Raw genomic sequence first — 21191 nt, 5'->3', positions numbered from 1 at the left:
CCTACACAGAAAGCTGCTCTCACCCCTTGGATAGCCCCAGACTTTCTTTTGGTTTGCTATCCTCTCCAATGAAGCTGTGTCTGCTTTGAGAGTACATTTAGTCATTGTTTCTGATGGATTTTCCTTCTACTTGGATTTTATAAGGGCACTAAGACACAAACTTTATTTGAACTCGTATGAAAAATGAGGCCCTCAGAAAAAGATTAAATTGCTCAAATAGAAAAAATTATAAATGTGTCACCATCCAATGTCATCAATAAAAGTGATTGAAAGGTATGGATATCATTATGTTCAAGGTTAGTTTGTTCATTTTCAAATATACCTACATTTTTTTGATAACCAAATCAACAAATGGCTATAAGATTCAGCTTCATGGCTGGAGGTCTCTTATCTAATGAATCCTTACACCACTCATAATACTTATTTGATAAATGAAGCTTGAGATTTGCTTACCATAACTTTGAATATATGGGTAATTCAAATGTAGTGGACTTGCAGTGAAATAAATTATCTATCTTGATTGATACTCAAACTCTTCCAGGTCTATATTCATTCAAACCAATAGAGAATCTATCAATATCTCTTTCTCTTAAAGCTCTGGGTTGCTTCTTTGCTGACTTGGGTACAAATCCCTACCATTGGAAGAGGTTTGCTCACTGAAACTCTCCTGTTTAATTGGTGTAATTGATTTGTTGTTATTATTTCCTATGATGTTATTATAATTGAATATTATATTTGTGACCTAGTACTAGTATTCTCTTGAAATATTTTTAATTTTTGGCAATGCATAACATTTTTTCATCATAAGACTTCAATTGTTATTGATATTCAAAGTTAATTTACTTAAAGATTTTTTTATTAATGTATCTATATTTTAGAACGACTTACCTTGCGATTATAATTTCAAAATACAAAAGATGTCTTCTATGACTAACTCATCCATTGTCACATTAGCTTCTGCATAACAACTAATTCAACAAACCAATTATAGTTAAGTGTTCTGAAATGGGAAAAAGGAATGAATACTGGCAACTTAATAACAAATCTCAAATACAATTTTGCTATGTGTTACACATACCTACCTATCAATGAAGTGAGTCTTCTTAATGGTTTAACACTTGAGCAGTCAAATTCACAAGATAAACTTTATGAAAGGTTTCCGTAGGAATACACAAGTCAGTTTCGTTACAAGTCACTAATGAAATACAAATCAATTGAAGCACTTCTAGTGATATTTATCTGGAAGACACTACTGTCAGAAAAGTATATTTCACTTTGTGTATGAAACAATGGCACATGTGGTTTTTCTTGGAAGCACAGAATGCAGCATTACTGCAGTATTTGGAAATTTCTTGATGAATTACAACAGATGTATTGTACACTTGATGATGAATCGTATTGATGCATGGAAAAATAGATAACTTTTTATCTTCTGAAGAATAGTCTCTTGTTTATTTATTGCAGATATGGATGAAAATAATCCTTTGTACCTTGAGTTTCAAATTATACATTGGAAAGCATCAATGTTGTATCAGGCCTTACTGTGAGCTGATTCTTTGTTTTCATTTCCATTGAAGGAAATAGAATGAGCCTCACTCAAAGACTTTGCTGAATTCCGCAAAACCTAAAAATGTAATTCTTATTTAAGGTCAGAGTACTAGCATGAAATTTTTTTTGGGGTTTTCAGTAATTATTTGATTTTAATGATAATTTCCACGTTTAGTTTTTACTCTCATTTCTATGAAAATATTTAATTACTCCCATTATATGGAATAAAGAAATTATGGAAATAGATCTGTAAAGAGCCCATCTGTAAAAATAACATGCAAAAATGTTTGAGCAAATTATCTCATTAGAGTGGTTTTGCTCCAGAAATATTATTCTGAGTATTACATGCATTAATTTCTTTTGACAATGTAATATCATAGAATATAAATTTTTCACAAAGTGATTGTATGCTAATTCATATAGATTTTCTCCAGGAACAGTGGTAAATGACTGTAAAGTTGTGTCATTTGCTTGTTTGGTGATGATTCAGAAAATCATAGGCCACAGGAACATCATGTCTTTGTGGAAAATTTTACATGTATATATATATATGTAAAATTATATATAAATATTATATATATATAAATATTTACACAAAGAAAGGACACTCGCATATGTAGTTTTGACGTTTTGCCGTCGTCTTCAGAATGGCATCCTCGGAGAAGAGCAGATAGGACATGTGTGGGGGAGAGGTGAGGGTAGGAGAGGTAAGGGACCAACAGGAAATGAACAAGGGGGTGGGAGGGGATATGCAGGCAGCTATATGATGCATTCAGTGGGCTTGGTTCAGCCAGGGTGGCTTAAATGACTGGGTTACCCAGATATGCGCCATCTTGCGGGTTCTCACCTCTATTATACTAGCAGATTTGGGAAAGGTTTCAATCACCAAAACGAAGATGCAGTCATCAAAAGATTGGTTGTGGGAAGCAGTGTGAGTAGGGATGGGATAATTAAGGAAGGTGGGAGATTTGGTGGACTATCGGTGGTTATTCAAGCGGAGGGAAAGAGTGGTTGTGCATTCGCCCACATAGAAGGCAGGGCAGAAGTTACAGGAGAGGCGATATACAATATTTTTTTAGTTGCAGGTGGCAACCCGTTGAATATTGTATATCGCCTCTCCTGTAACTTCTGCCCTGCCTTCTACGTGAGCGAATGCACGACCACACTTTCCCTCCGCATGAATAACCACCGATATTCCACCAAATCTCCCACCTTCCTTAATTATCCCATCCCTACTCACACTGCTTCCCACAGCCAATCTTTTGATGACTGCATCTTCCTTTTGGTGATTGAAACCTTCCCAAATCTGCTAGTATAATAGAGGTGAGAACCCACGAGATGGCGCATATCTGGGTGACCCAGTCATTTAAACCACGCTGGCTGAACCAAGCCAACTGAATGCATCATATAAATGCCTGCATATCCCCTCCCACCCCCTTGTTCATATCCTGTTGGTCCCTTACCTCTCCTACCCTCACCTCTCCCCCACACATGTCCTATCCGCTCTTCTCCGAGGATGCCATTCTGAAGACAACGGCCTTGCCGTCGAAACGTCAAAACTACATATGTGAGTGTCCTTTCTTTGTGTTTCTATGGTTTTAAAATCTACATCTGTGTTTTTATATATTTGTGAGTTGCCAAAGAGTGTCCCATTTCGAAGAGATACACATATATATATATATATATATATATATATATATATATCTTTGAAATGGAATGCTCTTTGGCGACTCACAAATATATATATATATATATATATATATATATATATATATATATATATATATATATATATATATATATATATATATATATATATATATATATATATATATATATATATATATATATATATATATATATATATATATATATATATATATATATATATATATATATATATATATATATATATATATATATACATAGGTATATATATTTTATATCTTGTGAATATGCTTAATCTGCTACTTTTGTAAAGTGGTTTTAAATCATGTCCCATGATATGTTAAAATAACATTTGTCGGTATGGATAATCTTGAGCACCTCAATAGAGTACAAACTTCAACATGGTGTAGCTATATACCAGAAGGCCATGATTGAGTTCTTAAAGGATGAACCATTGTAGATGATTTGGTTCCTTCTGCAGCATTATGTATACATATTTTGATGTGCAAGTCATCCTGGTGAATTAATATTGTATATTAGCTTTTAGCACACAAATATAAAACAATGTATACCTCTATATCCCCTCTCAGTAAGGTTGCTCATCCGCTGTCATTATTTAGAACTAGTTTTGAATATTCAAATGCTTTAGATGAGAAAATTTTATAATATCTCTACTAAATCTGCATATAATTCTAGACACAAAAGCTGCTCACAAATAATTATCACATGAATATAATGTCTTCTTCTGTATAGAAGGAAAACTTGAATTTATGTGATTTTGCCATAGCTTGTCTACTTCAATGTGCAAATTTTTCACCTTGAATATTGGTTCATTATAATTAATTTCGTTATTTTTATCTCTTCACAATTTGGCTTACGTATTGTGGCATATAGTGTTGTGTATTTTATGAATAAAATTATAACTTTTTGAAGATAAACATAATCTTGTCACTTAATATGACACCTATTCGAGGAATGTACATAAATAGTTTTTTCAAAAGAGATTAATTTTATAGTCATTCCCTCTGGTACATATTTATCCTAACTTGTACATTCTTAGCCTGTGATTTATAATCCTAATATAATAATATAAATCCTGCAATTTAAATAGGCTCAAGGTGTGTGGTTACTGCTGTAAAAATTAAAATATTCAGTTTACGTAATGATGGCGACCTCTAAAGTCCCATTATTAAGATTAAAAAAGCAATTATATGCAATTCGTTTACCACAGCTTCCTAAACCAAATCTCCAATATATATAGGTAATCATGGTATAACTTTTTCATTAAAATTCATTTAACATGGTAAACTTCAAAGTATCATGCTTTTAATTAAATAGGCATTCGCTTATTAGTTTTATTATGAGAATTAATAGGTATACTTGATCCTCTGCATGATGAAACAATAGATTTTCCCTTTACTCTTTGAGATATTCAATAGAATAAACTAAAATTGGTTAATCGTCTTTAATGAGTCTTTTTTGGAAAGCTCTAAAGAACACAACAGAAAAATGACAGTAGGCTTAATCTCAATACCAATGAAAGTTTGTGGAGCTGAAGCATTTATCTATTATTACATATAAATGTGTCATCAGTTTTGCTATCAATAACTTTAGAAATATTGTGAATTCTTAACATTTCCATTTAACTCCCTCTGAAATCATTGCATAGGTACATACATTTCTTCATGCACATGACTCACTCCTCACTATGTTAGAATTTATGGCCTAGTAAAGTTAATGTAATCTAGCATTAAAACTTTATATCTCAATTTACTTACATGCAGGTATTCCATGCACTCCACAAATACTCTATAAGTTATTACAATGAACATTTCTTCACTGAAAGAGCTAGTATGCATCTGCATAATAATATCCAAGTCAGCTAAAAAAGGATTGACAGAGAAAATAGGAGAATATTTTAAAATAATATGAGAAATGTTTTCTGTTTAATGTGAAACATAAATTGGAAAAAACAGATATCACACGCATAAAAATAAGAATTCTCATCTACCTACTCAATTAAAACAGGAAACAGACAATCAAGATTTATAAACTAAGAGCTAGAAAGAGCAGATATGAAGATGCATGATAAATAGCAATGGCAGAACTTGGCAGAATATCCTTAAGTAAGGTAATAATTGTACTGGAAAAAATGTTAGGAAATTTGGGAGTTAAAACTTTTTCTCATATCCTTGCTTATGAAGCTTAACATTTTCTGAGAATCTGGTTTAGGTCCAGTATTGTCTCTGTTTATTTTTGTAGTGGGAGTTCCTCAGGATTCATGCACTTTTAAGGTTAAATGAGATGGTACTGTCTCAAAGAAACTGATCAACTTTTAAGGAGCCATAAAATTGGACACATGGTTCATGAAAGACGAATTGGCTGGCAGAGAGAAGCAGGGTTTGAGACAAATTAGAAGGATTTTGAAAGGAATTGAATGACACGTTCAAAGTTTTGGAATTAACTCTACGAGGGCGGTTCAATAAGTACCCGTGTTTGACGACAAAGGACGTTCCTTAGGGAAGTTTATGTTATCATCATGTGCTGCCATCTATCAAACGACGGTGAAACAAATTTCAGGCTGATTTAACGGTTAGTTTGGATTTGGCAGCCATTCGAGTAAGACGTGTTTTGTGATTTTCGCTAAGATGGAAAAAGAGCAGTATCGTTCAGTAATTCGCTTTTTGTTTTGGGATGGTAAGAAATGCGAGGAGATAAAAGCAAAGTCGGATGCCAATTTTGATGAGGAGCGACCAGAATGCCCGACAGACGTGGTTACCGAGGAAATCATTCAAAAAGTCCACGCCATGATTCTCGCTGATCGACGAACGAAAGTGCGCGAAGTAGCAGAGGCCGTGGGTGTGTCGACCCGAACGGAAATTAATATTTTACATGATAAGTTGGCGATGAAAAAATTGTCGGCCGGATGGGTGCCGCGATTGCTCACGGTGGACAAGCTGATCCGGCTGTCAAATTCATGAACTTGGTTTCTTCATTTCTAACACGGATACTTATTGAACCACCCTCATATAAAGGCCATTTTGGTCTTTGTTACTTCCAAAAATAGTAACTTTCCTTTTTTTTAGATGTTCCAGTAGTAGTAGAGGCCTTTTCACAGAAAAACTGAAATCGCAGAAAATGATGCCATGGCCACAAATAATCCATGCAATGAGTGAGTGTGATTCAATTTTTTTACCTTGGTGATTGCTGATGAGTGTACTTCCCACCAGGCTATCTGAGTGGATCAGCTCTTTCACATTCAAAAGTGCCCTTCCTCTTTGTTTACAGGAGAAGGAGGAGTAACATGACCCAGCCTAACCCTGGTTTCACCCCAGATGATGACATAAGTATTATGTCTCAATTAAATGTATAAACAGACTCAAAACAAATTTGTCTGTTGCAATTGCTAGGTCTCGTACCAGCAATAGGTTCAGTTAATGATAATTTAGATCATGTTTGCAATAATTTTACTGCTGCTATTTCACATCATGTAGCAAGGTATTGTTTGAAATGTCCTGGAAATTTAAGAAGATGCAGTTTCTAAAAGAAATTCCAGAATTTAAGAAATTGGCAATAACAATTGAGCATGTAATTCTGCAATTAAAAAAATGTGGCTACAGTTTTCAATTTTGAAAACACATGTAAACTATCTATCTGACATCTTCAGCACTGGGCCTTCAGTAACTCATTCATGATTGGAATACTAACCATAAAATGAAGAATTTAAAAAAATATGACATACCATTAAAACACATAATTGAGAAACATATGAAAATCAAATTTCCTTTTAACCTTTTTACATGGAGTCACAGGCACTATGAAATCTCAGATCAACTCACGAATAGCAATGTTTGGAATTTAATAGTTCATAGACACTTCTGTCCTAAGGGCGGTTTAACCCTTTCATTACTGTGAATGTACTTGTACAGTCACCTATTTGGGTTTGATGAGCATGGTTTTATCATCATGATCTTAGTAATAATGGCCACTTCTTTTAACCTTGCTCACAAACACTACACTAGTAAGCCTTTAATCATTTGGAAAACAATATGGCTGCAAACATTGAATACAAGCTCTAAAGTCATTTATCACTTTAATGGCTTTCCTTTCTCCCAAAGAGTTATGCAAAGGCTATATCTAGGTATAAACCACCCGTCTGCCACATGAAGATGATCAAGTCCCAGGTGGGTAATCATGTTAAATAGGTTAAACAGATATTCTATGTCATACAAAGAAAGAGAGATCAATGCTGCAGTGTGGTTCTAATGCCTCTATTTTAAGAAAATGTTTGAAGTAAAACAAAAGATTTTGATAAACAACAGAATTTTTCTCTAAAGTTTAAGAGTAAAACTTAAAATTTTTTAAAATATATACCCCCTCTATATCATAAAATGGGTTGATTATTTGTTGTGTATCTCTCAAAATATTTTATTGATATTCACAATGTTGCATATGATTATGAAATAAATTAAATATTTCAGTTTTTAGATGCTATAGTGATTATTATTATGGGCAACTAAGTCAATCAGCTTTCTTTCCTAATGCATACAACTTAAAATAACATTTAACCTCCCATTTTGAATTATATGTTTGCTGAAATCTGTCACTATCACTTTCATGCCTACTAGAATTAGCTAAGGTACAGGTTTAAAGAAATTGAAAAGTGAAGCAGTACCAAATAGCATAATTTTGTGACTAATAAAAAATGAGTATCAACTCACCTGCTTTATCTACAAAAAGTGGAAACTCCCCAGAAATTCAGGATTTAAGAAATAACTGAAAATTCATTTCAGATGTGGGTCAGATGATACATGCAATAATTCCTTTAATTAAGGTATGGCTATGTGGAAACCTGATAAAAATCTTTGAAATATAATATATAATTCCACACCCCCATGATAACAGGATCAATTAATATCACGTATTTCACACTTTTAATTGAGGATAGGTACAGCATTGGACTAAGGTGCGAATTGATTGCATTATTAAATTAGCATAAGCAATGCAATTGAAAATTTGATATAATTTGAATAAATGTGTTTAACCTGCTCTAATATACTATATAGTTGTAATGGCTCCTCTTGTTAGCCTTAAGAACTTATTTAAGCATGCTAGAATGAACGATGAAGTTTTTGTTAAGCGGTTTGTTCCTTATCATTTGAATTATTGATTAGGTAAAAACCCAAAAAAATTGGGGCATTTTGTAACAGTGTACTATTGTTCCATGAAATACCTTCATGTATCATTGGTGCTTCTAATTTATTTCTTTTCCAATTATGATGGTATGATATTTGTAAGAGAACAGTTTGTATTTAGCAACCAAATCTATTTTTCCTTGTGCTTTAATCTCGAAACAACAAATTTAAAAAATAATCAAATCTGAATCATGATCTAATAGTTTCTTAATTAAAACTAATATCATTATAGCCTTGTTTTCTAAATATATGAGACCAAGTTTTTGTATGCATGTACTTTTAGGTGATCAATGACTCTTTTAAATTGTGAGAGGCTTGGCAGAGAGCCAAGCATTCAAAAACATTTTAAATTTCAAATACTCATATTACTCATGATTTGATCATAGAATTCCTGGAATTAATCATCATATCCCAAATTTAGAATTTTTTTGGGCAGGTAACAGTGGGATCTTAATGACCCTAATTTAAAGAATTAATATTAGATTAGATATAAGCTATCATAGGGCAACTTTTAATGGAAATTATATAAATTGTAAAGCTAAAGCTGTATTTGAATTAAATCACATTTCAAGAAAAAATACAAAATAATTTTTGATACCTCTATAACACTTTGCAGTATTAGCAGTGACATTGTATTATGCTATATTGATTTTTAGTCATAAATTGTTGACAGTGTTCCAAACCCCTGATAGGCAAGGTCATACTAGGTTAAAATAATCATTATTTACATAAATACAAATATATCAAGGAACATATATTACCTCTTTTCTCCTTCCCCTATACCATGTGTGGGAAAATCAAGGAATGCTGTAATTGGTTGTTGAAGATGAATAAGAAGACTAGAAGGTGATGTATTCAGGCACAGTTACTGGAGATGTGGTTTCTGTTGATCCCAGGATAATGATGATGATTGTAAGATAAAGAAATGGATTTAGTGACTAAATAATGCACTGTGATTTGATAACGATTAAAATTTAAGTGTTATTGCATCATTGAAATTAGTAGATGGGAGTTCATGATTATAATTTGAAGCCATATCAGTGGTCACATAAAAGTGAAATGAAAGGATATATATGTAGGTATTCATTAAAAGCTCTGCCAAGCTTTCATATTTCTGAGAAAGCACATAGTTGATTAATATCAGAACGTAATTTTTAGCCAATGTTTGCTCTCAACATTTTTTAAAGTTTTGATAGCTTTCATTAGGAATTACTAAACATTTATATCACAATTTGGTAGGTACCTAGTTCAAATGTTTATATACATATTGAGATTCAAGGGCCTTGCCTTTTTTGATGCAGTGGTGTCACATTGGAGTCATCATTAATCATTAGTGTTCATTCATGATGAAAAATTTATATTGCCATCATGATGATTTATAAAATATATCAATATTCTCCATGGTTTTTCTAAAAATTTAGTATCGATGGCAATATGTTTCATTGGAACAAATGTAAAATCATTTAGTCCTTACCTTCTCATTTATTTTTAAGTCTCGGCTAATGCTACGGCCAATCTATCTAGCTTTGGGGTCTCATGAATCATCTTCTTACCATTTGCTCTTTCTTAATATGGTTTTGCATATGGGCTCACTTTCAACAAATAATAATACCTTTAAGTGTATATTTTCCTGCAAAGGAAGTGAATCATAATTTAGTTCAATAGAAAATTAATAATTTAATAGTCTAATATTAAACATTTGAAATGAAAAAAAACTCAATATCTGTTTATGAAGTTCATTTTCTTTAAGGTTTATGAGCAGGACTTATACAACATTCTGCATTTTTGAATTCAAGGGTTAACTCATTACCATGACCAAAAGATAATTAAATCTTTGAAAAAAATCTTACTCTGAGAATTTTAGAAGAGGAGAACAACTAACAAATATATTAATTTAACAAAAGCATGTCAAGAGAGTTAGAAGGTGGCAATTTGTAACAATCAGAGAGTTGGAAGATAGTAAAATACTGATTAAAAAGGATAATAAAGGCTTTTCACTTTTACATGCATTCTTCTACTATAGGTTGTAGGATAAAGATTATTCAAGTTAATAAAATATTTATGGTATGAGATAGATTTTTGGAAACTCGCAAATCCTCCACCAGTTTCCGAAAAACCTTTTTTTCAGAACTTTGACATATTCATTAATAAATGATGTATCATTGGCTATCGGCAATTGGATCTCTTTGCCAGCAAATTTAAGCATGCTTACGAGACACTTCATTCATCGTAAAAATCGTATTAACATATAATAATCAATTCAATATCGCAGGAAGTATAACTATAATCTTAAAGTACTTGAAGGTAATGAATGGGATCACTGGCTTAGCAAACATTCGCACAGAATGTCACATTTTAAAATTTGGAAAATAAAGGATTAAAAGGCATGCTCATCAAGGGTTCCGGATGGTCACAAAAACTGTATATGATAATGAGGGCCTCATTGCCAAAATTAAGTCTATGTCAAGCCCTGAATAGACTTGAACATTTAAAAAAAAACGTGATCAAGATATATAGAAAATTCTTCAATGTGCATAATAATTAGCAAATAAGAATTTGTCATTGTTTTAACTTATATAAGGTATGCTATGCTATGCTTATTATGCAATTGATTGTCTAAGAATTTTTAAAATTTATATGCAGAAGAAAAATTATATAAGACAAAAATTGTTAACCAAGAAATGAATGATTTAATAAGAATCTTAATTATTCAATATTTTTGTACTATACCAAAATGAATCTCGAGAGATCGTCAAATTTAGAAATCCAGAAAATTTTTACATGACGTTTTCCATTAAAAACTTAATTGAAATACTGAGTCAGGAAAGGTCGTAAAAAATGTAATTGATCTAAAATAATTGTCCTCATAAATATTATATCTACATTCAACGGTGCCTAAGTAGACATTTCTTTTGAAGCTGGCTGGGCATAGAGTGAGTTTCAATTTAACCTTATAATTATCAAGTAAGTTCGAAGATAAAGGAGTAACACCATCACAACTGATAAAAAAACAAAAGATTCAAATCCCCATGCAATAAAGAATAATTTTGCTTGAAAAATATACACATAAGTTTTTATTGAAAGCGATTTAATTCTCGAATTTTTCTCAATGGTTAAACACAGTGCCACGGGAAAATAAAGTCAATTAAGTAACAGAATTATTATGAAAACTTCATAAGACTTGGAATGAATTATCCAAAGCATCAGAATATCAGAATTATTGGTGCTGTTTTTAGCAGAATACCTCCGTATTATAGCAGATAAAATGTGCTAAGCACACATGTATTGGGGGTAGTTAGTATTCACGGGGCTAAGGTAATTCTATTACGACGCGAAATTGTGTTCAAGTTTACGAAAGCTAATTCTTTGGTTACGTGAATATATCTAATATACTAAAATAAAATGTGGTGAAATTACTTATGATAGATGCCACATGCACTAATGGCTGTAATACGGCTGTAAGCAATCTTTACTTCTGTTTAAAATAAATAACTGATATGCAAATGTGTAAGTGTTAAATTACGTTGATATGGATGAAAAGGAGCATCTTTCAAAGCTTTATCAACGAACACTGGGTTATAGTTGCGACATAAGAAACAGAAGTACCATGATTTGTTTAGAAAATAATTGTGCATTACTTGTGTTAAATTTCGTATCTGTATTACGTTATTTGAATGCAAAATAATGAAAATCATGAGAAAATGATTAACCTTCTAAATGAACAGTTATATAGGAACAAAATTATTAAATCATCTTCTCGTCCTTAATTGCTACGAGTGCCATCTTTTTAGTAAAAAAATCGGTATTGAAGGGCAAGATTATGGTGGCTTATTGGGCGTGCATTTCTGAAAAAAATGCAATCAATACTCATTTTGCTTTTCTTAAAAAAATAAGTCATTGCACATTTAAGGTTTTAAATTCTACATCTATAAAGCGTTTAAAAATCCTCGAAGTTTTTTATTTTATTTTGGCACAGTTCATGTTTCGTGCTACGCAGCCTTTCTATTCTCAGCTATGTAATACGTTTTAATAAGCATCAGAATAATGAGTTGTTTAAAAGTTCCCACTTTTTTCATCTCAATACTCTTTTACAGCCGATTATTGGTTATAATTTTGAAATAGAATTCTCTACAGTTGGCACTGGCAGTGAAACCTGCAGAATAATAATTGACTGAAATGCATTACTCTCCAATTCTCGGGCGGAAAGGTTAGCCACCGTTATATCAAAGAAGGAGAAATTAAATTTTTAGCGTCAAAAGCGATGGTTAACAGCATTTTTTAGAACTCAGTTTCGTTCTTATAAAGCATAGTCTCCTTTAATATCTTGAGCTTCTGTAGAAGACCATGTAAATTCAATAAAATATTGGCATAGTGATAAAAGTTTCCAGTTCACAACTCATACAAATAATTTTAGACTTCTTTCAAACATATTCTACTGTTTCAGGGTTCACTTCGTGGAAGTATTTTATATCCATACTAAAAAGACATCGAACTTTTCCACAGATTTTTGTTGTAAGGTACAACACGTTTCACCAACTTGCGGCATCATCAGGTAGCAACAGTGCGAGAATATATATGCTCAGGACAGAGTGGGGGCGGGGAGGTGAGGGAGGGCTGAGAGGGGTGGGGGCGATCGGGTGCGTTGAAGGGTTGGTTTGAACAATTCCAAGCTAGTTTCTCAGAAAGGAGTGGGGAGAGGACGGGAACAACTGCTCGCTACAAGTGTCAAGTTGGGGTTTGCTAGGTGCCTCCGTATCTCCATTTGCTCGAGAGCGTCCATTTTTAATCCTTTTGGGGGTGTATGTAATATTTCTTTCAAACAGCTTAAATTTAAGACTCATATTTTTGTGTCATTAACTTATCTGTTTTTCACTGCTACGCATGAAAATTATTATATCATATATCTACTCTGGGATTTACCCCCATTTAAACGACAAATATTTCTTATGGTCTCAGCCAAAAATTTAAAATTTATTCAAAAAAGTGCAAAGCCAGTTTTGCTAACTCGATGGCGCTGCTTACTTGGGTGAACTAAAGCATTAGGGTATAAGTAAAAATCAAATTTAAAGAATCTGAGAATATTTCGATGAATTATTAGTTGCAAGTGACCAAGTATTCCAAGGATTGACACCTGGGATCAAGGAAAAAGGGTTGAACCGTCGAGAGGAGGCATGGAAGGAAAAAGATGGGTTCAAGGGAAGAACTGACAGGGCAACGTACTGGGGAAAGGGAAGAGGATGGGAAGACAGCGGTATTGCTCAGGAAGTGGGGTGGAGCCACCGTGGCTGGAAAATACTACAGAGCTAACCTTATTGGAGATAAGGATAGGATATCAGGCAGAATAAGAGGAAATGCGGATGGAAGTTGAGAAGAAAAAGAGATACGTCGGATAAAATGTCTTGGATCCCTTGGCCCATTGGTCACAGAGCGCGTCGAGAAATAGTAACAAGGGTTGACTAGGGAAGGGAACGCATACGGGAGGCAAAAAGGTAAAATTTCAAGTTGAGAAAAAGTTGTTTTTATGACGTAGTATAGAGAAAGAGCACATGAAATTTTATGGCTGTTCTACAAAATGTCGGGTTTTTAATAGAAACGATAAAGGATGGGAAGTACAAAAATTTTTTATCCTATGCCTAGTAATGATTTATGTTAAAGCTTTAGACCAAAAGTTTTCAAATTTTTACGCATCCCAGAGGTAACCCTTATAAAACTTACACTTGGGGGGTTTTCTCGGAGACTTCCTAGTAAGTATTCTTTGTGAATAGAAAAAATTGGGCTTAATTTTACATTTAATTCCTAGAAAAATCAAGAGTTACTGGTTAGCAGAGGGTAATTTTTGTCGAGTTTTGGTAGTTAACTATTTGAAGCAAGTGGAATTTCATGCTCCTCCCTTTGAAAATGTTTAAAAGAAAATCAATGAATACACTGCTGCAACTTCTAGAAACTAAAGCGTAATCATATAATGACGGTTTGTCAAGAAACGGGAAGATAAAATGATACATTTTACAAAAGCTGAAAGGTTTTAAGAGAATTCTAGAATCTGAACAGACATAAGAATAGTGAGTCCCATAATGCTCTATTTTCTGTGATAACATGCATCATATTTGGTCCATTTCAATATGACGGTGATGAATATGCTAATCAGTGAATTATTAATGCTTTATATTCGAGCGTGGAAATTTGAGGTTCTTACGATAGTTTTGCCAGCATTTTATAAATAGGAGTTGATTTCAAGTTCAGATTCTTTACTCCCGACAAAAAAACCTTGCTCAGATCCAATTTTTAGCGTCATATGTTTTTACTATTCTCATAATGCTTGCATAACATGTACTTCAATAGATCCCGATTCTCAATGTAAATTAAATATTATTTAAATGGTATTAGCGAAATAAAATCATTAGGACGGAACAAGGAAAAACCTTCTACTAAACCTTGGCGGGTGCAACACAATCTGTGTAACGTTTTCCTTCAATATTAATACATTGTTGACAGTAATTATCACTTATGTAACATAAGCTTGTAAGCTTTCACTTTTAAAAACAACGGGGAAATAGAAGAAAATAACACTGGGTGGAACGACGATTCAACTCTGTCTTAAAAGGTCCTAGGACTTCAAATAATGCATATCAATTCAATATATTCCCCGAGTTCCATGTATTTAAGTATAAAGCCAAGTAAAATGTTTAACAAATGTCTGAAAAATTCAGGTACACATATGTTTTCATTTGGTAAATAACAGAGAATTAATTAAATTCGAGATTTTATTATTACTTAATTGCTACTCCTTTTGCGTTGTTAAATCACCCGGTAACAACTACTAAAGATACGAGTAACGCAGGAGCTGAAATGTACTGGCGCAGGATATTAGTCCGCTTGGAAAAATAAATATTGACTCATCATTAAATGGAATTTTCGTCGTCATTGAACAAAATTTTTCATTTTTTTCATTGAAATTTTAAAAAGTTATCAAGATGTTACATTTTTCAAAATTTTCGGTAGCGGATTTATCATAATCAATAATTTCAATGCTTAACCCACGCAGTGTTATCTAGTGGCAACATTTTTCAATATTATCAAACGCTATATTTACTAGTTTTTGTGTAATTAAGTCCATTCAAATTTTATTTAGTACAGTCACCATACCTGAGACGGATATGTAAAAAATTTAGGGATTTTAGGAAATTGCCATTCAATGTTGAAACGTTAGCTTAGAAAAACTACCTACTGTCATTATTTTCTTGGAATATCATGTCTTTACCTAGCATTACAAGAATCACTGTGGAGAAAATCTGACATGAATGAAGGATAATATTTATGTTAGCAAATAATCTAGTCATACGGAAGATAGTTATAATAAATATATTTGATACATTTAAAAGAAGATCTGATTGACCCGAAAATTTGCTACGATAAAAAATATGGGTGTAAAGATTATTTGACAAAATAGAATGGAAACCTGTTGTCACAACTGGGAAAGTCATACTAAGATATTCAGGAAGATAAACGATACTTTTGAGGCATAATAGGAACAGTTAGGACTACACAACATATCTCCACATCATATCACTCTGAGAAAAAATTATAAAAATTGTAAAATTAATAGCTTCAAAATCTTGCATGCTCCTCGCAGAATTCGAAATTAGAGCTCAGTATATGACTAAATTACCTATACTTGCGATCACAAACCTTTTTCATTTTTTTTCGTTTGTTTTTCACTATGGAAATCTAAAAATAATTTTATATCATAACATAATAAAGTAAATGACAGTCAAATAACGTGCACACTCAAGAAACACTACTCTCATATGGAGCCCGGCCATGCATTACATATAATTTCAAAAGACGCAAATCACGTTTGTGCTCCTTACGCTTGGGTGTTTACTTATATACTAAAACTGAATGAAAGATATGATATAATGAATATCTGACCGAATAAACTGCTGAATAATACCGGGAACATATGTTATAATGCATGGGAAGGAAGATGTCATAGAGAATCCCTTTAGAATTTGAGATTCATAAAGTTGAATATTAATATTCTGCTACGCAACAGACAAATTCATTTAATCTAAATTCAGAAATTCGATGTGAGACAGATAATTTTCTAAGTTTACAGTATTGGACTCACAGAGATAAAGAAAGCCGAATTTGGCACTTGATGAGGGCTCCATGAAAAACTACGCATTTGAGACTTCTCGGTTCGAAATATATTCTGTAAAGTTTAAAAATTCAAAGAAATCCAAAACGAGAAATCGGATGATGTAAGTGCAGGAACGATTTTAACTCCATTTATTCTCGGTGAAAATTCTTCCGATCGTTAAAATAGTGATAGCCTATGTACATTTTGGGCGAATATCAACGGTTGAACCCATACGGGTCGATTTGGAAAATTCAACTCAATCTTTTCTCAAATCAGTAGGTTCATATCTGATCAGACTAACAATCAATTTTCCATATGACCCTTTGACGACTGTGAGTGCTATTCATGATAACCACCATTCACTTGTCTCGGGATATTGAAAGAGACGAGATAAAAATGGGTGCTCCAAGTGGTAAAGTTATAAAAAAAGAGTACTAATCTTACCTAACGCTTCCATTGAGATATCATTAAAACTTTGAGGAAATGGCTTCCTTATTGAGGGGATTGTTTTTAAAAGATATCTTTTTGTCTTTAAAAGATATTGTGAATCTTTTTGCACAGAAGCACTTGGTTGAATACGTGCCATTTTAACTCTTTGGGTCGCCTTTCAATGTAAATGGTAGGATTAGAGAGGAAAATAATAAGTATGTCATTGATATTTTTGCTTGATCAGCCTAAAAAATATTAAATCGGTTAGGGGCATGATTATTAATATTACTGATAAATGTGTAATTTTTCGAAATAATGTTACATAAAATTGACTTTTTACATAAATAAGAATGTTGTTTCCAGATGGTACTATTAATTGTCATAAAGAGTGAAGTTAATTCCCAAACCCTTATCACTTTGAAAAGTTCAATTATTTTTTCACATTTTCGTGTTATTTTTTACGCACAAATTTTCCACTTAAAATACGCATTTTAGCCTTCAATTATATTATGATGTAGCACGTGGAAAAATATAAAATACTGAAATAATTAGGTGTTGCATGAAAAGTAGAAAAATATTTAAACAGACGTATTGGTGAAGTTAATTAAAGACTATTTGTAAATAAAAATTATTTAATAAAGTTTTAAAAGTATTTATACATACTGAAATTGCGACAAATAGTTAATTATCACAAAGGGTAGAATTGCTGCATGACAGAACGCTTACTTCTCATGTTTGCAACAAGAAACGATAACCTCCTAATTTGAAAATAAACTTAAACTTACAATCAAAGGAAATCCGTATATTCTATTTGGACAACAGATGTTTGCCACCAGTTTCGGAACTATATGATCTTTGACTTTGACACCAGATCTTTGAAAATATCAGATACTTCCACCGAGGTATCAGCAATAGCGTATGTGAAAAAGTATAAATTTCTCTAAAATCAAAAGAAAAATTAACATGAAAAAATTAAAAAATTATATCCCGTTGAGGAATAACGTTCTTATAAATTATAGCATGTAGTTTGGATTTTTCAATGATAAAATGATATTATTTGGTAACATATGGATTTGATGATCGATGATTATTTGATAATTAAAAAAATTGCAGAATGTGTTGAGGAAGGAGTACATTTTATATTGACTATTATAATTCGCGCTGGCAAATCTTTTTCTTTGCTTCCCCTCGCGATTTTTTTCAAATTGCAACTAGGTTACATTACTGTTATTCTCTGGCCAGATGTTTGACTTCGAATATGCTAACTAAACAATACTATAATTATTCTATATTAAATGTCAAGTCATATAAGAGATGCGGTACGCAAAAAGCGTTCATTTGTTATTATATGAACCGCTTTAGTTGTTGCAGCAATGAAGTTAAATTTCATGAAACTGACACTCATGAAGCGATGGGTGATCAAGTCGTTTAAAGATACTACTGAAAATGTTTAAATTACTGGATTTTTTCTAGCCGAAAGTTTTCTTAGAAATAACATTCCATTTCCTAATGAGATTAATTTGAACTTAACTCTAGCGGATAAAAATTAACTTTGCTGAATAAAAGGAATTTAAGAGTTAAACCATAGATCTTCTCATCTTCATGTATCCTCAATATATTAATATTTGTTACATTTATACGACGAGAATCCATGCACGCTGAACAAGAGGGGTTCAATCTTTAAAAAATCTACATTTTTGGCGTAAAAATGTCTGCTATGTCACAGCTTTCAATTACTGAATAATTTTTGGATTTACGTATAAACATTTAAATAAAAAATGGATTGGAAACTGTTCACTTATTCCCTCTATACTATGGAATTGAAATATGAAATCACTTACATCAAAGGAAAATACTTCCTGATTTATGATTTTTATTTGAGACGAATATTTTACACAAAAAATTTAATCATTGCATTTGTGCTAAGAGTTGAAGACCTCCGTGCATTTTTAAAATTCTTTTGGCTGGCAAATATTAAAGTGAGATCTTTTGAATTGTTGAATGTCCAAATTATGCTTAAATATCGTAAAATTTGCAGGTATTTAGCCTATATAACCCTCGTGCGTCCTTAAAAGTTTGTTTTTAAATGACCTTCAGCCGTGATTGCTTACCATATGGTTCCGAGATTTCGAAAGTTTGCGCTTTTCTATTCCTGTACGCATAAGATTTTTTGTTCTGGAATGATTTTGCATTTAATAAATAATAATGTAATACCTCATGGGATATATAATTAGAATCACAATGGATTAATAAACAATAAGTTCCGGGTTAAGAATGGGACGAATGAATAATAAATGAATGACAGGCGCGGCATAAGGACGCATAAATGTACCAGTATAGTAGCTTTTTTCAGTCCGGCCACTTAAACGTTTATCAGAGAAAACGTAAATTATAAAATAATTCATTTAACGCTGAAAAAAAGACACGGAGAGTGCTTCATCCGCGCCAGCAAACGTAACGGATTTTTATAATGTAAATCGCGAAACTGTAAATGTAATATAGTATGTAATCTATGCCCTTTGCTTAAATGCATGTATGCTTATTTAACGAATGTACATTCATATTCAACTAATCAAATTTGTTGGCATGAGTGCAAATCTATTGTTATTTAGTACATAAATTTTAAATAGAAACTACATTGTATCAAATAATAAATTTCATATATTACCGTAATCAGTGAATATATACAACGTCGCAAGACAAACATACGCACAAGTTAAAGATAGCCCCAGCATAATCCCCTTCTGACAGTCTAATTTCTAACTCTTTTTTTCGCCGTTTAATACTTTCAATTTGTTCTAAATACTTAAGAAATATGTACTGCATTTACGGACGTAGAATATTGAGGAACATGATTGTGGCGTTCCGGTTTTAACTTTTACCAAGTGGAGGGTATGAGCTCCTTACCCGTTCAGTGAAATGATATAGCGAGTTGTTTCATATTTAAACTCAAATGAGTTAACTGATTTCAAGGCATAATTTTGGTCTTTTCTTTTTAGCAAAAATAGAGTGGGAGAGTTGACTGTCCACCTATAAAGAATATATTTTACTTGCGCGCTCGTAAATCAACTTGAGGTTTTACATAAACGCAATAAAATATTTCCGTTAAATCTGAAAACGTGCTTGGTAATACAAGGGAAAAAGAGAGGAAAATTTGGGAATAAACGATAGAATATACTAATAAATTTTTGCCTTACGTTGCAAGAGTACAAAGAGCATATGCTTACACGAGGAATAGAGAATTGATAATGTGAACAAAATAGAGATCACTTTGAAACTATAATAATTAAACATATGGAATGCGCACTTAAAATAATCAAGATTACACTAACTTACGAATATTTTCTAAAATATTTCGATTAGCTTTCAGGAATCTCCATACAAATAAATATATTTTTATACGCTCGAGCCAGCAGGGAAACAAAAACTGGCATTAGAATAGGAAAAATGAGAGAGGAGATTCAAAAGGTAGAGGGTAGTAAGGTCTGCGCTCGTCCACCACGTCACACGCTCAAAACGGAATGCTTGCGCACAACATGAATGGACGAGTAAATGCGAAAGCGGTCGCAATAGCACACTAGAGAGAGAGAGAGACAGAGGTTGCGAAACGCAAGGAAAATGCACCACAATATTCAAGAGCAAAAAGGAGAGGAACCAGGTAGCAAACGACAAATAATATTAACAAAAATGTTTTAAGATAGAGCTAGTATATAAATAATTTCCGTACTTATCTTAGATGGAAGCGAGAGAATGACTGTAGGCGCTGCGCCCCTCTCTGCTGGTGTCTCTGCAGCGAGCAGGATAGAGCGAGTCTGTCGCAATCAATATTGCCAGAGCAGCGCCGCGGCAGATATTCACTCAGCCCAACCTCGGGCTCCTTCCCTTGCCCTCCTCGCCCTACCCCTCCTGCCCCTCCGCCAGCTCCCACCCCTCTCACCCCATCCCTCCCGAAAGCCTTCCCGCGCTCCCCTCCCCGGCACCCCGTTCGGCTGCAACGCCGCCGATCCCACGCAAAATCCTCCCACCTGCCGCCGCCCGTGGACGCCCACTACTCCGCCTCTCCCTCTCTCCCTCTCATTTCTTCCCTCTCCCACCACAATATCCTCTCCATCCCCTCCCCACACGGGAACTACCGGCCGAGCGGGATGCTGCATCGTCGTCGGAGTTCCCTTCTTCCCTCCCGATCCCCAAAGGAGAGGGGGAAATGGGTG

General features: G+C 33.2%; 1 protein-coding gene across 6 annotated transcripts in view; it reads right to left on the bottom strand.

The window, feature by feature from the left end:
- Positions 1–20818, bottom strand: part of LOC139685714 (uncharacterized) — a 30732-nt gene extending 9914 nt beyond the window's left edge. For 2 of the 6 annotated variants that reach the window (XM_071582740.1, XM_071582745.1), the window contains exons 1-5: positions 20708–20818; positions 9886–10041; positions 9173–9294; positions 1083–1624; positions 889–1000 (exon numbers count right to left, since the gene is read on the bottom strand). The gene's annotated coding sequence lies outside the window, so the exon portion shown is untranslated. Of the gene's footprint in view, positions 1–888; positions 1001–1082; positions 1625–4994; positions 5099–6412; positions 6732–7937; positions 7993–9172; positions 9295–9885; positions 10042–20707 lie in introns of all 6 variants that reach the window. The other 4 variants (XM_071582743.1, XM_071582741.1, XM_071582742.1 and 1 more) reach the window with 4 other exon arrangements.
- Between the last annotated feature and the right edge of the window lie 373 nt (positions 20819–21191).

Source organism: Hetaerina americana, unplaced genomic scaffold (assembly GCF_022747635.1).
Source record: "Hetaerina americana unplaced genomic scaffold, ioHetAmer1.1.p SCAF_12, whole genome shotgun sequence".
NCBI lineage: Eukaryota > Metazoa > Arthropoda > Insecta > Odonata > Calopterygidae > Hetaerina > Hetaerina americana.
Note: the sequence above shows the minus strand (reverse complement) of the source record. Positions and strands in the feature narration are given on the sequence as shown.